The 21,912-nt window shown below is 40.0% G+C and overlaps 1 protein-coding gene across 3 annotated transcripts in view; it reads left to right on the top strand.

Moving 5' to 3' along the window:
- The window catches only part of gpc5c (glypican 5c), a 220,823-nt gene that overhangs the window by 90,920 nt on the left and 107,991 nt on the right, over positions 1 to 21,912 (top strand). The window lies entirely within an intron of this gene.

Here is a 21,912-nt window from a genome sequence, read left to right as displayed (position 1 = left end):
TTGTTCCGGGTCATACAGCTTGGACTTCAAAACAACCCATGCACATACTCTGGTGGTTGATATAATACGGATAGGTCATGGACTACAGAAATATAATAAAAAAAGGAAACAAAATACAGACTGGTTACGGATTTTAATATGGATGCATCACAGATGTTAATAATTTACAGATTGGTCACGGACGTTTCAGATTGGTTATGGATTTCATACCGATGATGCATCACGGATAAAAAATTAAGAAGTCTAAAACAAACAATTAAATGTTTGGACTGCCGAAGTTCATAATTAAAATATCTTAACTGCATTTATATGTTTATTAATTTACTATTGATATTTCACACACACACAAAAAAACATCACATATCTGTGAATAAAAGATCTGGATATTGTATTATTATTTTATTTTCCATGAATCCGTATTCCGTGACTTCATGATGCAACAAGGATGTACAAAGATGCCTGGGGAAAAATAGCACTTGCTCAGACAACGTCACATGTAAACAATTACCTGATTGGTCAGATGTTTTATCGGATCAGGTCCAGGCTTGGAAAAATCACTCCAGAAGCAATCTCACTGATACGGATGAACCCAGGCCTGGGCTATAGGTATCGTTATCGGTCTGGTGTGACCACCAACCACATAAACTGCAGGGGACCGATTTATTCATAGTTATCATTATAGTTGTAGTTATAGTTATCGGTATTGTGTGACCGGGCCTTAAACCAACAACCAAAAAAAACTGTGAAAAGAAGGGCCGGCCATAAACCTGAACTGTGGATACAATGCAAAAACATGCAGACTCCAAGTGAAACTGTGGCAAACTACTACACATAAACACTACAACAAAAACAACACAAGCTTGACTATGAAACACTGAAAAACTAGAACTTAAATAGTAGCACTAACAAAGTATAACAAGACACCAGTGTAAGAGATCATGACATGACATGCAGGGGCTGATGGGTAGTGTAATTCTGCACCCCTTTGTCACTACCATGACACGATTTGTATGGTATTTCTCAAAGTCAAGGATGCTTCCTTGGTCCTTGGTAGGACAGGTCATTGAAAAGGTCCTGCCTTGTACATGTGCGTAGGATTGTGGGTGCTGATGCCAAGGATGCACACATGCATCCTTGAAAAATTTCTGAACAAAGGACTCCATCCTTGGTCGAATTCGAAGGGTCCTAGACAATCTGAGCAGTCCTTCAGTAGGATTCAATTACATGACATCCTTGAAATGTAAACATTAAAGATCCTTCCTTGAAATTAAGAAAACACCCATTGTTTTTAAAAAGAATCATTAATCATTAGAACTTTCTTGTTTGTCCGGCTTGAATTTTTTTCGAGGTCATTCAAATGACAGTGTGTGACTGGCCGATATGGAATGCTTCAGCTGGGAGGAGACCAATGACATTAAGGACAAACAGATTTTTATTGTTCATAGTAGTTTCCCAATCTGGTAATTATGCTAGTTTCTCTGACCAGCTGTTTGTTTGTTTGTTTGTTTGTTTGTTCATTCTTTCTTTTTAATTTCCCTGTCTTTAATTCCTCCCCTCCGTCCTCCTTTTTATATAAGCCAGATAAGTACGGTGTAGTATAATGCGGATGCTTGGAAATGGAAATGGTTTTTAGTTGACAACTATGCTTTGAATCTCTCTCTCTCTCTCTCTCTCTCTCTCTCTCTCTCTCTCTCTCACACACACACACACACACACACACACACACACACACACACAAACTTACTCCCTCCCTTTTAACTCGGTATCATAATTTTGGAACACAATGTATTATTGAGACCCATCTGTTCTTTGTGAAAGTGATCCAGGCAATTGCAAATGAATTTTAACTCATTTGGAAAATCACGTCCAGAGTTCCTTTAAAGCCACAAATGATGGCGGAACCATGACGTTCTTTCTGGCACCTATGAGCTGAGGTTAGTGAAGCCTCTCGTGTACATTCACATGCATGAGAGGAATAAGAGCAGAGATTCTCCTCACATTGCTGCTAATTGGCTTGAGAATACTGTGGGTTGCCTTGGCACATGAACAGCCCTATAATGGGTTCAGTCTGTCCATTGGTTCCATTATTCCTTTCAAAATCTTAAAATAAATTAAAGTGTACATGCCGGTGTTCAGTTTTTTCCCCATCATATATATGTTATGAAGAGGTTAAGGTGCTGAAAGGTTTAAGACTTGTTTTATGCCTGCTTTGGAGATTGGACCATTGCCACATACTCTACAGTATGAGAGAAAGGAAATGGATGAGAGAAAGGGAAAAGGGGAGAGAAAAAAAAGACATGAAAGCAACTAAGAAAAATGACTGTCAGTGATTCATATAAATTGGCCTGAGTCAGGTTAACATTCCTAAAAATATTCTCAATAAAGTTAATGTAGGCACTCACCATCCCCCTCCACCACCCCAAATTTTTTAAAGTAAATTTTCTTTCAGTTCTCTATGGTCTGTAAACAGGACAACAACAACAAACAATGTAGATCACCAGTATCCAACCAATCAGCACAAGGAGCCACGTTTACTTGCTTGTCAGTCATATTGCTTATCAATTCAGAAAGCTGTCCCTTTTGCACTGGAATTCAGGCTTTCTAACCTTGCATGTGTATTTGGGTGGGACTTTGGTTTTTGGTGCCATTAGAGGGAACACTGAAGTAAGGGCTGTATCAGTAATTAACTCCCACAAAAATGACTGACTATACCTTTAACACAGGACTGTGTGACCTGTGCAAAAAATGAAATATAAAGCTACATGATTACCAGCGTATCATCATCATCATCTATCTAGCCTTGATTCCTCTTTATTGACCCTATTTTAAGTCCCATGGACTGACGTTCCCATTTCTTCTATTTGAAAAAAAGTGTGTTTTATAACTGTGAAAACAGATATCTCTAGAGCATACTTCTATCTCTAGAGCATAAAGAGAAAAGTGGTGAAGTAGTTTGTGTGTGTGTCCATGTGTGAGATATTAGAGGAATTAAATTGGCGTAATGGTGTTGTATTTCCCTGTCATGTTTTCCCAAAAGGCTTGTGGTTGGCATTCTTTACCCCTGGTGTGCAGCCTTGAAATGGCACCATGCACTGTCGTGTGTGTGTGTGTGTGTGTTTGCTTGTAAGAGAGGGAAACTTGTATGAGGAGTATTAATGCTCACAACATCCTACATACATACTCACCATTTTGACACTCTGCATGTGTGTGTGAATGTTTGTGTGTACGTAGGGTCAGGTTTTATATCTGCAGACAGTGTGTAGCAACGATACTGGTTGCTTCATACACACACACACTGGATGGGGTGATAGAGTTTTCACGCATGTTTCTGCATACCTGCAGAGTTTATAAAGTGTGTGCATATGTGGTTGAACTGAAGTGGTTCACTTTTTCTGCCATTCTACAACCACAATAATGGCCAACTTAACACATCTCCATCTGTCATGTATCACTATTAGTATTCAGGTTTCCATCCCACAGCTGGAGGCAGTGATTCAGCACATCTGTGAGAAATTCTGTGTAATGCGAGTACAACATCTGAATTAATATGTAGTGCATTACTTGTTGCAAAATATTACATTTATTTGAGTGTGATGTGGGTATAGAGTTTGGCTCCTCTTTTTATTTGCATTAAACATCCCAGACTTCCACCCATTGCCCTTCTCCCCAGTCTGAATCGGAATCATTTTCATTTTGTTTCATGATTTCATTTCACTCGTGCTCTTTCTTTGTTACTCAACTTTTACATTGCTATTGCATTCCACTTCAAATTTCCCCTCTTTCATCAACATTTCTTATATCCTTTGTACCTTTCATGCTTTGTTTTGTTCATATTCTATCTGCTTAATAGTGGCGTCTCTCCCTCTGCTCTTTTGCTGTTTTGAAGGCTTTCCCTTTTAATGTTTCTGTTTTCATGACACAAATGATAATTTTCCATTCAAAAGCTTAAACCAGTTTCCTGAAACCAGCAACGTTTGGCTTCACTAGTTTTATGAAGTGCCTACCCAAGCATTCTCATTGCCATCCTATAGTGACGTTTGTGTGGTGAACCCTTATTTCCAAGTTTCACAATTTCCCACAAATTTAAACAAGAGCAGGTGATGTGGTTAGATTCTTATTTTTTCAGTTCCATACAAGCAGAAATCAGATGAAAGGATCACTAACTCCAGCTCTAACCCTAATATTAGCCTCAAATATACAAACTGTTCCATAAGTATTTGGACAGTCACACAATGTTTGTAATTTTGCCTCTGTACACCACCACAATGGATCTGAAATGACGCAATCAAGATGTGATTTAAATGTAGACTTTCAGCTTTAATTCAAAGGGTTTAACAGAAAATATTGCATTAGCTGTTTAATAATTACAGCAATTCATTACATAGTCCCTCCATTTTCACAGGCTCAAAAGTAACTGGACAAACTAGTATAATTATAAGGATTATTGTTAATACTTGGATGTAAGTCCTTTGCAGCCAATGTCTGCCTGAAGTCTGGAACCCATGGATATCAGCAGATGCTGAGTTTCCTCCCTTGAGATGCTTTGCCAGGCCTTTACCACAGCTGCCTTCAGTTTCTGCTTATTTGTGAGCCTTTCTACCTTCGGTTTTGTCTTCAGTAAGTGAAAAGGATGCCCAGTTGGGTTGACTGACTCGGCCATTTAACAACATTCCATTGCTTTAAGAAGCTCTTGCATCAGTTTTCTACCAAAGTCTAATCTGGCCTTTCTCTTCCTAAGTGTTACCACATTACATTACCAGATCAACATACAACATACCCAGAGCAGCCTGGGGAGCAGTTGGGAGTTAGGTGCCTTGCTCAAGGACACTTCAATCATTCCTGCTGATTTAGGGAATCGAACTGGCAACCTTTTGGTCCCAAAGCTGCTTCTCTAACCATTAGGCCAATGATTACTAGTGGGTTGCAGCTTGAGGTAAACCCTCTATATTTACATTCATGAAGGAATCTCTTGATGTTAGACTTTGTGACTGTCACTATGTTTTTGCCCTTATAAAAACTAAGCTGTTTGCATAGCTAATGAAAATGAATATTCCACTAACATTCCTGTTTACATACAGCTGCACATATTCTGATTGTCTAGTTGGTTTGTGTACACCACATACATTATTGTTGCTTTAAACCCCTTGAATTAAAACTGAAAATCTACACTTCAGTTACATCCTGACTGCAGATCTCCAGTGTGATGTTATACAGAAGCAAAATAAAAAAAAGTCAATTATTATATTTATAGACCCGAATGTATGAATTGTTATGAATTTGTAAGCTTGATACCATGTTGGTTTAATTTGCCCAGTCTAACTAGGGACCAAAAGGAAGTCAGATGACTCAGAACTCAACATGTTTATAATTGCACAACAGATGACATTTTCGGAAGTAAACAAGAACAAGAAGGAAAAAAAGAGACAAAAAACACAACTTCTTAACCAAGTTCACATTTGATTAGTTAGTATAGTATTTTACTTTGTTTCCTCCAGGGTTTAACACAAGGCTCTAATTACACCCTTATGAAGGAATGTTAATGGCAACTTGTGCTTTTGGACATTGGAAACAAACCTCTGGAGGCTCCTAGGATTGGAGTGGATTTCCATAGAACACAGCCAGTAAGACGGGTCACAGACAGAGTGCCGTCACTCTTTTCTTTTCTTTTTCTTTTTTCTGGCTTAGATTCCCTGCATCCTTCCATAAATCTGATGGAGTAAAGATGAAATCAAATACCTCAGGAGGTTTCCCTTCATTAACTCATTCTTTTCTCCAACATTCTGGTGCTGAGAGTAAACCTTCACCTCCCTCCTTTTTTATTATACATTCTTTTTTGTTCTACTTGTCTATCAGACACTTTCTTATCTTTCTTTCTCACCTCCTTCTCTCTTTCACCTTTTTTTCTTATCTTCTAACAGTTCTCTTCTCTTCTAATATGCTGACTATACACTCTTTTCCCTAGCTACCATATAATCATCCATCTGAATACAAATGTATGGACACAGGGAATTAAGTGCATTCACTGAATGGACCGTGCACCATTTGATGTGAATAATTAGGATTTAGAGTGTGTGTGCATGCCTGCATGTTTGCAATATAAATATGGAGTGAGGTATTTTAAACATCTACATATGAACAAATATGAACGTGAACATTCTTCTTCATGCTTGGAATGAGGGAAATGGGAAGTATAATATTTGAGTCCAAGAAAGAATTTGGCAGAAGGGAGTTAATGCTATGGGTACATTCAAACATGCAACTAAGCAGAGGACATGATTTTCTGATTATTGACATGGTTTTAATATGTTATTCAAACTGAACATACAGTGGTGCTTGAAAGTTTGTGAACCCTTTAGAATTTTCTATATTCCTGCATAAATATGACCTAAAACATTATCAGGTTTTCACACAAGTCCTAAAAGCAGATAAAGAGAACCCAGTTAAACAAATGAGACAAAAATATTATACTTGGTAATTTATTTATTGAGGAAAATGATCCAATATTACATATCTGTGAGTGGCAAAAGTATGCGAACCTCTAGGATTAGCAGTTAATTTGAAGGTGAAATTAGAGTCAGGTGTTTTCAATCAATGGGATGACAATCAGGTGTGAGTGGGCACCCTGTTTTATTTAAAGAACAGGGATCTATCAAAGTCTGATCTTCACAACACATGTTTGTGGAAGTGTATCATGGCATGAAGAAAGAAGATTTCTGAGGACCTCAGGAAAAGCATTGTTGATGCTCATCAGGCTGGAAAAGATTACAAAACCATCTCTAAAGAGTTTGGACTCCACCAATCCACAGTCAGACAGATTGTGTACAAATGGAGGAAATTCAAGACCATTGTTACCCTCCCCAGGAGTGGTCGACCAACAAAGATCACTCCAAGAGCAAGGTATGTAATAGTCGGCGAGGTCACAAAGGACCCCAGGGTAACTTCTAAGCAACTGAAGGCCTCTCTCACATTGGCTAATGTTCATGAGTCCACCATCAGGAGAACACTGAACAACAATGGTGTGCATGGCAGGGTTGCAAGGAGAAAGCCACCGCTCTCCAAAAAGAACATTGCTGCTCGTCTGCAGTTTGCTAAAGATCATGTGGACAAGCCAGAAGGCTATTGGAAAAATGTTTTGTGGACAGATGAGACCAAAATAGAAGTTTTTGGTTTAAATGAGAAGTGTTATGTTTGGAGAAAGGAAAACACTGCATTCCAGCATAAGAACCTTATCCCATCTGTGAAACATGGGGGTGGTAGTATCATGGTTTGGGCCTGTTTTGCTGCATCGGGGCCAGGGCGGCTTGCTATCATTGATGGAACAATGAATTCTGAATTATACCAGTGAATTCTAAAGGAAAATGTCAGAACCTCTGTCCATTAACTGAATCTCAAGAGAAGGTGGGTCATGCAGCAAGACAACGACCCTAAGCACACAAGTTGTTCTACCAAAGAATGAAGTTAATGTTTTGGAATGGCCAAGTCAAAGTCCTGACCTTAATCCAATCGAAACGTTGTGGAAGGACCTGAAGTGAGCAGTTCATGTGAAGAAACCCACCAACATCCCAGAGTTGAAGCTGTTCTGTACGGAGGAATGGGCTAAAATTCCTCCAAGCCGGTGTGCAGGACTGATCAACAGTTACTGGAAATGTTTAGCTGCAGTTATTGCTGCACAAGGGGGTCACATCAGATACTGAAAGCAAAGGTTCACATACTTTTGCCACTCACAGACATGTGATATTGGATCATTTTCCTCAATAAATAAATGACCAAGTATAATATTTTTGTCTCATTTGTTTAACTGGGTTCTCTTTATCTACTTTTAGGACTTGTATGAAAATCTGATGATGTTTTAGGTTATATTTCTGCAGAAATATAGAAAATTCTAAAGGGTTCACAAACTTTCAAGCACCACTGTAAACAGCCAAGAATCAGAACATAGTATTGATCACATGTCTTGTTAACAACAAATCATTACAGACACAATATATATCTATGAAATTCTTATATAAAGAAAACTGATTGATTGTTTCCTTATTATTCCATCAGTTACAGGCAATATTATGTCATTGTAAAGTAAAGTTCCATGCACAGTTATTGTTAATGCCAGACCATCCCTGTGTCCGAAATCACTCACTCGTTCACTACTCTCTACTCACCATATAGGGAATTACTACAAACCCTGGCAAAAAATATGGAGTCACTACTCAGCTGTTAAATAAAATAATTTTGCATCTCATATTGGCTACAAAGTAAAACAGCTGAATGAACATCCTCCAAGAGTAGTGATTCCATATTTTTTTGCCAGGGGTTGTACGTATATAGAGGACCATCTCGTGAGTTCATTGGTAAAATGGAAAAAACAAACAAACAAACAAACAAACAAACAAACAAACAAACAAACAAACAAAACCCACTTTCGGACACTACTCCATTGCACCGTTATTTACATCATTACTGTCGCACAATTAAAACCTGCCAGATCAGTCAGCTGGTGGGTTTTCAAAATAATAAATACATACATGTATTTTTGTGATAAATACATGCTATACTGAGTGTATTTCCCACATTAATAAACACAAAGTACTTTGTGTCTGCTGCATCTTTCAGTTCTTTTAAATCAATGCTGAATACTTTCTTCTTCGTCCCTGCCTTTTATTCAACCAAATTTGAGGCTTTTGTTTAATTCCTCTCTCTGCACTGTAACTTTTATTCTTGTATTTTATGTCTCATTCTATTTCAGCTTATTTTCTATTCTGTTACTAATTTTAATTGTACTTGACTATCTGTTTATAATGTGTTTCTTCCTCCGTCCATTCACCCCAACACACTTTTTTTTGTGCCACCGCAATGAGTGATGGGATATATTGCTTGGTTAGTGACCATCGGTTTTACGTTATTTTTCATGATGCATTGTGGGATACTTTGAGCGCACTATATAGAGTGTAACAATTCTCACTATACATTTGGACAGCACTACAAAATGGTGAACTCACTATATAGTCCACTATATAGTGAGTAGTGAGTGATTTCGGACACAAGACATGCCTTAAAATAACCTGGATACAGTAACAATAAATATGTTTTCTCACTCCAGATCATACCTTGTAATGTTAATGCGCCTTTTTTTGCTGCTAGTCTGATTTTCTGGTTTTGCCCCTAGTTTGTTAGTTGTGTTCTTGCTTTAGTTTTATTTAGTTTATACCTGTTTGCTAAGCGTGTTGCCTGTTCATCATTATTTAGAAGAACAAGAACAACAACTTTATCACGTACACTTAAGCACAGTGAAATTCCTCTCTGCATTTAACCCATCTGGAGCAGTGAACACACACATAAGCAATGAGCACACACACACAAACACACACATACCCAGAGCAGTGGGCAGCTATGATACAGCGCCAGGGGAGCAGTTGGAGGTTTGGTGCCTTGCTCAAGGGCACTTCAGCCCAATGCCGCCCCATGTCACCGCATGTCTTTGGACTGTGGAGGAAACCGGAGCACCCGGAGGAAACCCACACAGACACGGGGAGAACATGCAAACTCCACACAGAAAGCCTCCCATCAGCCGCTGGGCTCAAAACCAGAACCTTCTTGCTGTGAGGTGACAGTGCTAACCACTACACCACCGTGACACCCAACTTAATTACTATCTGCTCCCTCTGGTTTGACTTTTTATTAAATCTCAGTATTTATGCCTGTGTTCTCCTGTCTGTGACAGGATACTTTACCGCTAACATGGGCACAGCAGGTTTCACTGATGTATATGGCTGTGATGTAGGTGGGAAACAACAGCAAATCACTTACATCCATGGCACACTGGGGAATCCTGCTATCTTCAGCAATTAGTGGTGCCAGACTCTGTCACCACTTTGGCTGTTTCTTCTCTAGACCTCTCAGCAACTAAAAAAGGTGGCAGAGTGCCTTTTAACCCTGAAACATGGACTACTGCTGAATGTCCCCTAAAGTCACACACACTCATGGGTTGTGGAGAGACACAATCACACAAAACTGACATGCTGAGACTAAATCATGCAACTTGATTCACGCATTGAACTACCTGTTTACCTTCACAAGCTTCTCATGGAAAGAAGAAAATGTGATCCTGAACAAGCTCCAGTTTTCACAGAAGAAGGGATAATATCCTCTCCATAAACCATGCAGATCAGTTACAACAGCTCAATGTCCACGAACATCTGAAATGACTAAAAAAAAACCAACAACCCCCCCCCCCCCCCCCAAAAAAAAAAAAAACATTTATCGCTGTTGTTCTTCATCGTTGAAGCAATATGTTCTCGCTATTGAGATTGGAATGGGCAGTATATTCATAAATTCCAATCGTGTTTATTAGCTAAAGATCCCTGTGCAACCATTACATACTAAAATTCACTTCCAAGCTCTGGATGGCAAACCAGTTGTCTAGGGAGTCATTATGCTTCAAATGATTCCCCAACACATACATAGTAAGAGCCTCCCTCATTTCATAGAATCTCCCCAAAGCCCAATTTAAAAATCTCTTGGTCTGGCAAATAAATCACAATCTGGTCCCATCACTGTCCAGATACTTCCTGGTCCCCACAATGCCAAGATACTGCCTGGTCCCCTCACTGTAAGATATTTTATATCCTGTTATCCCCATTGCCTGTGCATTTATTGAAAGCCCTAAAGTTCAGGTGTCAGTTATCATTTCCAGTGTGTTATGAGGACTTTCAGGAAGAATTCATGAAGGTCAAAGTATGTGCTCTTCACCCTTACATACCTTATGACCATGCCATTGATTTAGTCTCTAATACTACTCTTTCAAGGTCACATGTTTATTTCTTGCCCCACACTGAAAGCAAAACCATGATGGATACATTGTACGGATGCTGAAAATCCAAATTTTAGTTGTGTACAATTACCATGTGCCCCTCGTGCTCTCATCCTTAAAAAAAACAAAACAAAAAACAAAGAAAAATAGCTTCTGTAATTTTCACCAAACTCACTATCCACCGTACAAATGGAAAACGACATCTAGTATGACCTCTGGCAAGCACAAACACTTGGTAATACTATATGGCTTGGTCAATGCCCCCCTTAGTTTTCAAACTTTTCATGAAAAATGTTCCCAGCACGTTGGCAAATGCATCACAATCTATTCCCACAATCCATTTGCCATCACAATTGCCTGACCTCCCTCCTGTTTATGGCTACTGATTACTACCTGCCTCTTTGGGTTATTCACTCAGGAGGCCTCTTCTCAAAACTCGAAACCTGCACCTACATTTCCTTGCCTGCACTTAATGACAGTTATAAAAATGTATGGACCTAGGCTAGAAGATGTTCACAAATTTTTCACAGTAGGCCTTTTAAAAGCAGGGAAAAAGTATGACTATCTTAAGGAATTGCCTCAATGAAATGATATATTGGTTGCATATAGCATGAATTTATACCTCCGAATCACAGTTGATGTGCGCAAGAGTATTAATTTGACATTTATGAGGCCAGTTATGACAGCCAGGAGTATCCGTTGCCAAGTGTGTGTGTGTGTGTGTGTGTGTGTGTGTGTGTGTGTGTGTGTGTGAGATCCTTGTAAGAACAGTTCAGAAATTAAATGGTTTATGACGTGACTCTTGTTGTTTTACCTCTGTAATCTACCATATAGGATCATGGGATAGCAGGGGAAAGAGAGAATGAATGTGAAAAAGCCAGAGGAGAGAGAGGGTGAAAATTGAGTGCATAGAATGTAAACCAGCAGTAGACAAAAGCCTGAGCCTAATACCCACCATGCACTGCAGTGAGGGGCCAAAGAGGGCTGAGAAAGCTGGGATGCTTCTGTAGTTGATCCCTACATCAATAAATATGCATCCCCGGCCATCACCGCACACGGAAACCCAATAAACCCAGAGTAAGGGGATTGGGGGAATAATAATAATAATAATAATAATAATAATAATAATAATAATAATAATAACAACTTTTATTGATATAGCGCCTTTCAGAGAACCTAAGGAAGCTTTACATAGTGAAACAAAAATTAAAAACAAAAAGCCTGAATGAACAAGTGAGTTTTTGGGTGTTTTTTTTGAAAGAACTAAGGGAAAGAGCATTGCAGATCACCAAGAGGAGAGAGTTCCAGAGAGTCTGGGCAGCTACACTGAAGGCTCTATCCCCAAATGTCCACAGTCTGGTGTGGGGGATAAGGACCATACCCTTATCAGTGGACTGCAGAGTCCGGGATGGGGTCTTGTGGTGTAAGAGGTCCAACAAATACTGGGGAGCAAGGGCATGAAGGGCGTTGATCGGGAGCCAGTGAAGATGAATGAGGGTGGGGGAGATGTGCTGCCAGTGCTTGGTACGAGTGAGACGCCTTGCAGCTGAGTTCTGTACGTACTGTAGCTTGTCCAACGAATGAGATGAGCAGGTCACTCCCAGTGAGGAAAGAGGTCCTGGCTGGATTTGAGTCAAAAAAAAAAAAAAATCTTCAAGGGGTTCTTTTTAAAGTTTAAAATTATTCGCTTCATAAATGGGATATTGTTTAAAACCCTTTCAGATAGGGAAACACAGTGGTAGAGTTCTTGAAATGGAAAGCTATTGGTATCCTAACAATATTAATATTCTTAAATTGTATATTTTGATTAATTATACATATTAATTAAATAATTATTATGTTATAATTATACAAACAATAATCTTTTTTTGGCTGCTCCCATTATGGGTCACCACAGTGGATCATCATGATCTGCATATTTGATTTGACATAGGTTTTTACACAGGATGCCCTTCCTGATGCAACCCTCCTCAATCCATCTGGGTTGAGGACTGGCACTAAGTGTGCACTGGCTTGTACAACCCCAATGGCTGAGTGTTTTTACCTAATCTGCATATCTTTGAACTGTGGGCAGAAACCCACGCAGACACGGAGAGAACATGCAAACTCCACACAGAAAGGCCCCCATCAGCTGTGAGGTTTGAACCCGAAATCTTCTTGCTGTGAGGCAACAGTTCTAACCACTGCACTACCGTGCCACCCCAATAATAAATTATGAATTAATAATCAAAAATTCATAATAATAATAATAATAATAATAATTATTATTATTATTATTATTATTATTGTTGTTGTTGTTGAATTATTAAACCAATAATAAAAACAATAATTTAAACTTGATTAGGGACAGTGTGACCATATTATTTCATCACTTTCTCCTAGTTTGTTGAAATTCTTACAAAGGTTTCCAATCACACTGTTATGATCAGCACACAAAGTTAGTTGGTGATCCATCCATTATCTAAATCACTTAATCATCTGGGTTACACAGGAAGCTGGAGCCCATCCCAGCTGATTTCACAATCACCCTGAGCAGGTTGCCAATCTATCACAGGGCTAACACAAAGAAGAACAATCATTCATACTCATATTCACACCTACAGGCAATTTAGAGTAGCCAGTTGATCTAATTTGCATGTTTTTGGACTGTGAGAGGAAACCGGAGCACCTGGACTAAACCCAAGAAGCCTTTATTTATCACACGTACACTCAAGCACAGACTTAAGCACACAGTAAAATTTAACCTCTGCATTTAACCCATCTAAAGTAGTGAACACGCACATGCACATACCCCGAGCAGTGGGCAGCTATGCCAAAGCACCCAGGGAGCAGTATGGGGTTAGGTGCTCTTGCTCAAGGACACTTCAGCCCAACCTCAGACCATGGATGCCCCATGTTAACCTTACCGCATGTCTTTAAACTGTGGGGGAAACCAGAGCACCCAGAGGAAACCTACACAACCACAAGGAGAACATACAAACTCCACACAGAAAGGCCCCAGTCGGCCATGAGGTTTGAACCCAGAACCATCTTGCTGTGAGGCAACAGTGCTCACCACTGCACCACCATGCTACCCTCAGTTAGTGATGATAATTGAAATGGAATATATGATAGCAATTGCTGACACTCTAGAGACTAGTATTAAGGCTATTATATCCCGTTAAATCAGGGTTGCAAGATGATACTAGTATGCAGTACAGGAATACTGTGCATGCATTCACTATACTGTAATTAATGGTGCCTACATTTCATAATCAACCAAAGACCACCACAGCCATTTTCATTAGATGCTTGCAAAGGACACATGGCTACCCCTTCAATGAAATGATCCAGGTTTAGAATAGTAGACAGGTACACACATGGACAGACATGCTAAGTTCACACCTACCTTCCAAGCTCCTACTTTTGACACCTACTTTTGGTGTTCTGTATGGAACAGTATGTACTTTAATGATGTTTGAATACTCATGCTGTTGATGGAGAGATTTTCAGAGTTCACAAGCAAGCTTGTTGCATGGAAACTGATTGTTTACCATGATTTTTGTATTTGTTCTCAGATGTTTTCATTCTGAAGTGTGTTTTTATCTTGGAGTCCAAGAGCCGATTACGTTTCTCATGAATCATTCTTTCTTAAGTATCCATATCTCTTTTGGTATTTGATTGGATAAGAAACAGCTGAATTCTCTCTCTCTCTCTCTCTCTCTCTCTCTGTGTTTAATATATATTTTTTTATGTAAGACCATGGAATAAACATGTCTAAGTGATCCTTAATTAAGCTTTATCTTCTTTAGATGAAGAATGCAGACTTTTTTTTATCTTTGAAACAATTTATGCATCCACCAAGTGGCATGCAACAAAACTCGGATTGGAGTAGGACTAGCCCTGATTGACTAGTATTAATATTAATTTTTTTTTTTCAGTATGGCTACATTTTTTTTTTTTTTGGTATTTGTTGATATTGATTCCGAAATTCAGTGTTTAGGGCTGTCATGGCTGTCATCATTTTATTTAGCTGTGTTTATTTTGGTTGTGTGCTGAGGTGGCACTATCTGACAGAGGGGCGATGGTCCTAGGTTTGAACCTACAGCTTCTTCTCAGATTCTGCTGCTGTAAGTGAGCATCCATCCATCCAATCGGCAAGGTCCATGATTAAGATCCACCTGTGTGCAATCAAAGTGTCACATGATCTGTCACATGATGTCTCTTTAAATCAACCTGTTCTGGAAGGACTCTGACTCTACAACACTTGTAACTAAGCAACATGAAAACCAAGGAGCACTCCAAACAGGTCAGAGACAAGGTTGTGAAGAAGTATGGATCAGGGTTGGGTTATAAGAAAATATCCCAAACTTTGAATATCCCAGGGAGCACCATTAAATCCACTATCGCAAAATGGAAGAATATGTCACCACTACAAACCTGACAAGAGAAGGCTGCCCACCAAAACTCACAGACCTGGCACGGAGGGCATTAATCAGAGATGCAACAAAGACGCAAAAGATAACACTGAAGGAGCTGCCAAGATCCACAGTGGAGATGGGAGTATCTGTCCATAGGACCACTTTCAGCTGTACACTCCACAGAGTGGGGCTTTCTGGAAGAGTGGCCAGAAAAAAAGCCATTGCTGAAGAAAACACGTGTGGAGTTTGCCCAACAGCATGTGACAGACTCCCCAAAAACATGGAAGAAGATTCTCTGGTCAGATGAGACTAAAATTGATCTTTTTGGCCATCATGGGAAATGTCATGTGGAGTACAAGCCCAACACCCTGAGAACACCATTCGTACAGTGAAGCATGGTGATTGTAGCATAATGTTGTGGGGATGTTTTCATCTGCAGGGACTGAAAAGCTGGTCAGGATTGAAGGAAATATGGATGGGACTAAATACAAGGCAAACCTGTTTGAGTCGGCCAGAGGTTTGAGACTGGGATGAAGGTTCATGTTCCGGCAGGACAATGACCCTAAACATACTGCTAAAGCTACACTGGAGTGGCTTAAAGGGAAATAATTGCAGCAAAAGGTGGCTCTACAGAGTATTAACTTTTCTTTTTTTTTTTTTTTTTTTTGGGGGGGGGGGGGGGGGGGGGGGTGAATACCTATGCACACTCCAGATTTCTGTTTTTTTTCCATCTTAATTATTGTTTGTTTCACAATAAAACAACTTTCACCTTTAAAGTTGTAGGCATGTTATGTAAATCAAATGGTGCTAACCCCCCAAAAATCCATTTTGATTGCAGCTTGTAATGCGACAAAACAGGACAAACACAAAGGGGGATGAATACTTTTGCAAGAGACTGTATGATGACATACACTACACAAGAACTCTTAGAAGGGAAGGCAGATGCCTGAAGTTCCATAGCTAAGTGGTACTGAGAAAGGAATGAACAACAGGTCCAGGGCACACCATCTGGATGTGAAACAAGCAGATGAAGCTCTTGGGGAGGTGGTAATGCAAGAGCCACCAGTTGGCTGATAGGTGCCATTGCTGGTCGGCCAGCAGTCGAAGCCTGAAGGCTCTCCATCTGGGAGGAGAGTCCTTGAAGAGTCTCAGTAATGGAGGTTGTGCCCTGGTGGATGTCTACATTCTCTTGCTGATTAACTCAGAGTATCTAGCCCTGTTTAGCCAATGCTGCTTTGAATGCATCATAGCCTGCTGGATCCATTATGTGGCAGAAATATTCTGTCACAGCCCGAAGGTTGTAGGTGCACATTGATCATGAAGGTCATGTTGCTGACCTGTTGCCAATTAACCAAATTATTATTATTATTATTATTATTATTATTATTAAACATTACAGAACTTTTCCAAGGTGTTGCTGGCACTAAATTCAAAATGAGCAGATTAAAAAAAAAGTTTCAACATTTGATATGTTGTCTTTGTACTATTTTCAATGATTTATAGGGTTCCATGGTTTGCAAAACATCACATTCTGTTTTTATTTACATTTTACAAAACATTCCAAATTTTGTTTGGAATTGGGATTGTATCTAGTTCAAGTACTTAGTGAATATCTTTGCAAGCAATGCTGCTGCCCTGCTAAACATCTCATAATGCAAGAATGTCATGTCAACCTTTGGCAGCGTTAACTGTTTTTGTTACACTGGGATAGATTTTCTGGTATGTTTGTAGAGGACCTGTGGCTTGACGGTAGTCTTTCATTATTTTGCCTCTGTATAGCTGTATTTTTCACTCAGCAGTAGGTGTGTGCAAAATATGTCAATACATTCTGCAGTTGGAGCAAATCCACACTGTGGAGCTTTGACTATGTGAGGCTGTCTCCAAAAAGTCAACGAAAGTCACTACAGCTAAATTCTGTAAAGCAAAGAGAAAAGATGGAAAACAAGGTGTAAATGTTTTCATTTAGGCTATTTCTAGTTTGGCTTTGGTGTCTACCTGCAGATGTCATGCTGTGTGAGAAGCTGGTTTAACAAACATATTGGTAAATTGAATTATTCTACATAAAGATGTCTAAAATCCTGCTAGTTGCATGTGATTACCTTATGGTTTGATAAGTTTTTGGATAGTTACAGTGCCTTGCAAAAGTATTCATCCCCCTTGGGTATGAATGAAAAGTATTCATCCTGTTTTGTTGCATTACAAGCTGGAATTAAAATGGATTTTTTGGGGGTGAGCACCATTTGATTTACACAACATGCCTACCGCTTAAAAGGTTCACTTTTTTTTATTGTGACACAAACAATAATTAAGATGAAAAAACAGAAATCTGGAGTGTACATAAGTATTCAACCCCCCCCCCCCCAGTCAATACTTCATAGTGCCACCTTTTGCGACATTTATAGCTGCAAGTCTCTTGGGGTTTGTGTCTATTAGCTTAGCACATCTGGCCACTGGGATTTTTGCCCATTCCTCAAGGCAAAACTCATCCAACTCTTTCAAGTTAGATGGGTTAGGTTGGTGTACAACAATCTTCAAGCTATGCCACAGATTCTCAATTGGATTGAGGGCTGGGCTTTGACTAGGCCATTCCAAGACATTTAAATGTTTCCCTTTAAACCACTTCAGTGTAACTTTAGCAGTATGTTTAAGGTCATTGTCCTGCTAGACCGTGAACCTTTGTCCCAGTTTCAAACCTCTGGCTGACTCAAGGAGGTTTTCCTCCAGAATTGCCCTGTATTTAGTGCCATTTTTTTTTCGTTTCCATTTCCGATTGAGAGTACGTCGTGCGCGTTCTGGCTGCCGCTTCTCACCGGAACATTTTTTGTTTTATTTTATTTCTTTTTCTATTTTTTTTCTGTGTTTGTTTAGTTTGATGTTTGTTTGAGTGTTTTGTCCACCAGTTGTGGTGTAGCTCCGGACCCAGTTTTGGGCGTTGGTTCCCTCCAGGCCTTGGTTCGCTGTGGGCGATGCCTGCGCTCCCAGCTATGGACTGCAGTGAGCTCGTTGCTCATTTTACATCGTGGTTGTCCAGCGCTCTGTGCTTTAATGCTTGGCGTGATGTTCTGAGCGATGTTGCTCGGTGGTGTCGTGGCGGCTGTGCAGGCGGGTTGGGACACACCAGCGCTCTGCGTGGCGGAGCTTCTCTGCTCGCTTTGTGGATTCATGGCATGGTGTTCGAACGATGTTGCTGGTGGCGGTGCTGGAGATGTGGGACCTGTTTTCGTGCGCCTTTTGGTGGGACTGTGGCTGCTACACCACAGGAATTACATCCTGACCCTACTTGGTGGACTTTTTATTTTTTATTTATTTTTTTTTTATTATATTTTTTATTTTTTATTTCTTTGTCTATTATTGTAAAGCGTCCTTGGGTTTCTTGAAAGGCACTATATACATTTAACTTATTATTATTATTATTATTATTATTACTGTATTATTATTATTATTATTATTATTATTATTATTATTATTATTATTATTATCCATCTTTCCTTCAGTCCTGACCAGCTTTCCTGTCCCTGCAGATGAAAAACTTCCCCACAGCATGATGCTGCCACCACCATGCTTCATTGTAGGGATGGTGTTCTTAGGGTGTTGGGTTTGTGCCACACATGGCATTTCCCATGATGGCCAAAAAGTTCAATTTTTGTCTGATTTGACCAGAGAATCTTCTTCCATGTGCTTGGGGAGTCTGTCACATGCTGTTGGGCAAACTCCAAAAAATTTTTTTAAGCAATCACTTTTTTTCTGGCCACTCTTCCATAAAGCTCCACTCTCTGGAGTGTATGGCTTAAAGTGGTCCTGTGGACATATACTCCCATCTCCACTGTGGATCTTTGCAGCTCCCTCAGCATTATCGTTGGTGCCTTTGTTGCATCTCTGATTAATGCCCTCGTTGCCCGGTCTGTGAGTTTTGGTGGGCGGCCTTCTCTTGTCAGGTTTAATGGTGCTATATTCTTTCCATTTTGCTACAATGGATTTCATGGTGTTCCCTGGGATATTTTTTATGACCCAACCCTGATCTATACTTCTCCACAACTTTGTCACTGACCTGTTTGGAGTGCTCCTTGGTTTTCATGTTGCTGGTTCATAGTGTTGCAGAGTCAGGGTCCTTACAGAACAGGTTGATTTACAGAGACATCATGTGACACTTTGATTGCAAACAGGTGGATCTCATCTCATTCTCATCTCATTATCTCTAGCTGCTTTATCCTGTTCTACAGGGTCACAGGCAAGCTGGAGCCTATCCCAGCTGACTACGGGCAAAAGGCGGGGTACACCCTGGACAAGTCGCCAGGTCATCACAGGGCTGACACATAGACACAGACAACCATTCACACCTACGGTCAATTTAGAGTCTCCAGTTAACCTAACCTGCATGTCTTTGGACTGTGGGGGAAACCGGAGCACCCGGAGGAAACCCACGCGGACACGGGGAGAACATGCAAACTCCGCACAGAAAGGCCCTCGCCAGCCACGGGGCTCGAACCCGGACCTTCTTGCTGTGAGGTGACAGCGCTAACCACTACACCCAGGTGGATCTTAATCATCTAATTATGTGACTTATGAAGTGAATTGGTTGGACCAGCTCTAATTTAGGGGTTTCTTATGAAAAGGGGTGAATACTTATGCACACTCCAGATTTCCGTTTTTTTCAACTTAATCATTGTTTGTGTCACACAAAAAACCCAAACAATGTGCACCTTTAAAGTTGTAGGCATATGGTGTAAATCAAATGGTGCTAACCCCCCAAAATCCATTTTAATTCCAGCTTGTAATTTAACAAAACAGGACAAACACCAAGGGGGATGAATACTTTTGTAAGACACTGTACATGTACAGAAATGGACATAAGCCTCATCAGTTCAGTTTGTAATGATTCCAGCTGTCAACATGTGCTCAGTGCTCCTGTGCTGTCATGCTGTCTTCAAAACATAGAAAAGCATAGTATGTATACTCTTTACAGATGATACCAAACAAAGTTTTGAAATGTTTTAAATTACTGAAGATAAAATGTATCTTCTTTTTTCAGCCGCTTTCGTTAGGGGTTGCAACAGCAGATCTGTTCTGCATAGATTTGGCATAGGTTTTACACCAGATGCCCTTCCTGACGCAACCCTCCCCAACCTATCCAGGCTTGGGTCTGGCACTAAGTATGCACTATCTTGTATGGCTGGGTATTTTTTATTTAATCTGCATGTCTTTGACCTGTGGGGAAAAGCGGAGCACATGCAAACTCCACACAAAAGCCCCCATTATCCATGGCGATCAGACCCAGAACCTTCTTGCTGTGAGGTGACAGTGCTAACCATGACACCACCATGCCGCTGACAAGAAATCTAAGACACATTTAAACAAGGTATTTACCCAACAGAACAGAACTGATTGAATTAATCAGAAATTTTCCTGCTGAGGTTAGTCTGACCTGAGATCAGTCGAAGGAAAGACGAAGAGGCTTGGGTTCTTCATTTCAGACAGCTGAGGGATTTTTACCTCAAAATGATGAGACACAGACCTGTGCAAATGATGCTGATAATCAAACATTTCATTTTGTTTTATTTATTTATAAGGACAGCACACATTAATCAACGTGTGAGCAGAGGTGGAAAGTAACGAATTACATTACTCGCGTTACTGTACTTGAGTAGCTTTTTTGTGTACTTATACTTTTTCAAGTAATTTTTAAAGAGTGTACTTTTACTTTTACTTAAGTATGTTTTCTTTTAAGTAGTGTACTTCAGTACATTTTACATCACAACCGTTACTGAGTAAAAAAAATAAATAAAAAATAAAAAAAGGCTAAAACGGAGAAGGGGAAATGCGTTCTGGAAATGAATCATGGGAAGGACTGTTGTCGCGCGCGCGAGTCTCACACAGACGATGGCGGACATGCACCGGCGCTTTAAGGGGGGGGGGCTTCGGGGGGCTCAAGGCCCTGGGCCACAGCCAATCAGGGGCCTTGTAATATTAATAAAATAATAAACTGTTGGAATCGTGGGCCTACATTAATGTACGGATAGAAATAAGGTTAGAAATAAATGAGCGCACAGTAGCCTGCTGTAAGAGACATGGTGGATGTGGTTCGTGAAACGAACACTCACAACTGTACCAGAATAAAATGTAACAAAATGTAACGTCATGCACGAAAGCGCGCCAAAGACTGCAGACTGCAGAGACACAAATTTAGAGGCTTTGAAAGATGAAGCGTTCACATGTTAGCGGGGCGCATAAAAGGAAAAAAAGAGAGAGATGCAGGTAATGATAGAATCGTTGCCTAAAGTCACAGACTTTTTTAAGGTAAGGATCACCAATCTGTTCAGAATATCAGCTACTTATCAGTTATCAGCCTACCAGCAGCTAAGCTATGTGCAGCTAGGCTAGATATGCTATGATCTGTCCAACAGTAAAATAAATCAGTTGTGATTTGAATACGTGTCGTGTGATTTGAGTTATAATCCTGTTAGTATAATAGCATATTTCGATGGGGATAATAAAATGTCTAAACCGGCATCTACTGAAGAAATTGATGAAAAGATTGTAGCCTATAATTGTCACAGTTCGGGCAGCAGACAGAGTAAGCATACTGAGGGGAATAGCAATACAAAGCTAGCGCAGATCCACTTTTCTCGCTAGCTGTGTTGGGTGTGTTGTTAACCCGTGTGGATTTAAGTGAAATACTTGAGTAGTTCTGTGGTCAAGACAACGTTTAAA

The sequence above is a fragment of the Neoarius graeffei genome, chromosome 23 (genome assembly GCF_027579695.1).
Source record: "Neoarius graeffei isolate fNeoGra1 chromosome 23, fNeoGra1.pri, whole genome shotgun sequence".
Classification (NCBI taxonomy): Eukaryota; Metazoa; Chordata; class Actinopteri; order Siluriformes; family Ariidae; genus Neoarius; species Neoarius graeffei.
The sequence above is the reverse complement of the archived record's forward strand: the minus strand, read 5'-3'. Positions and strand labels throughout refer to the sequence as shown.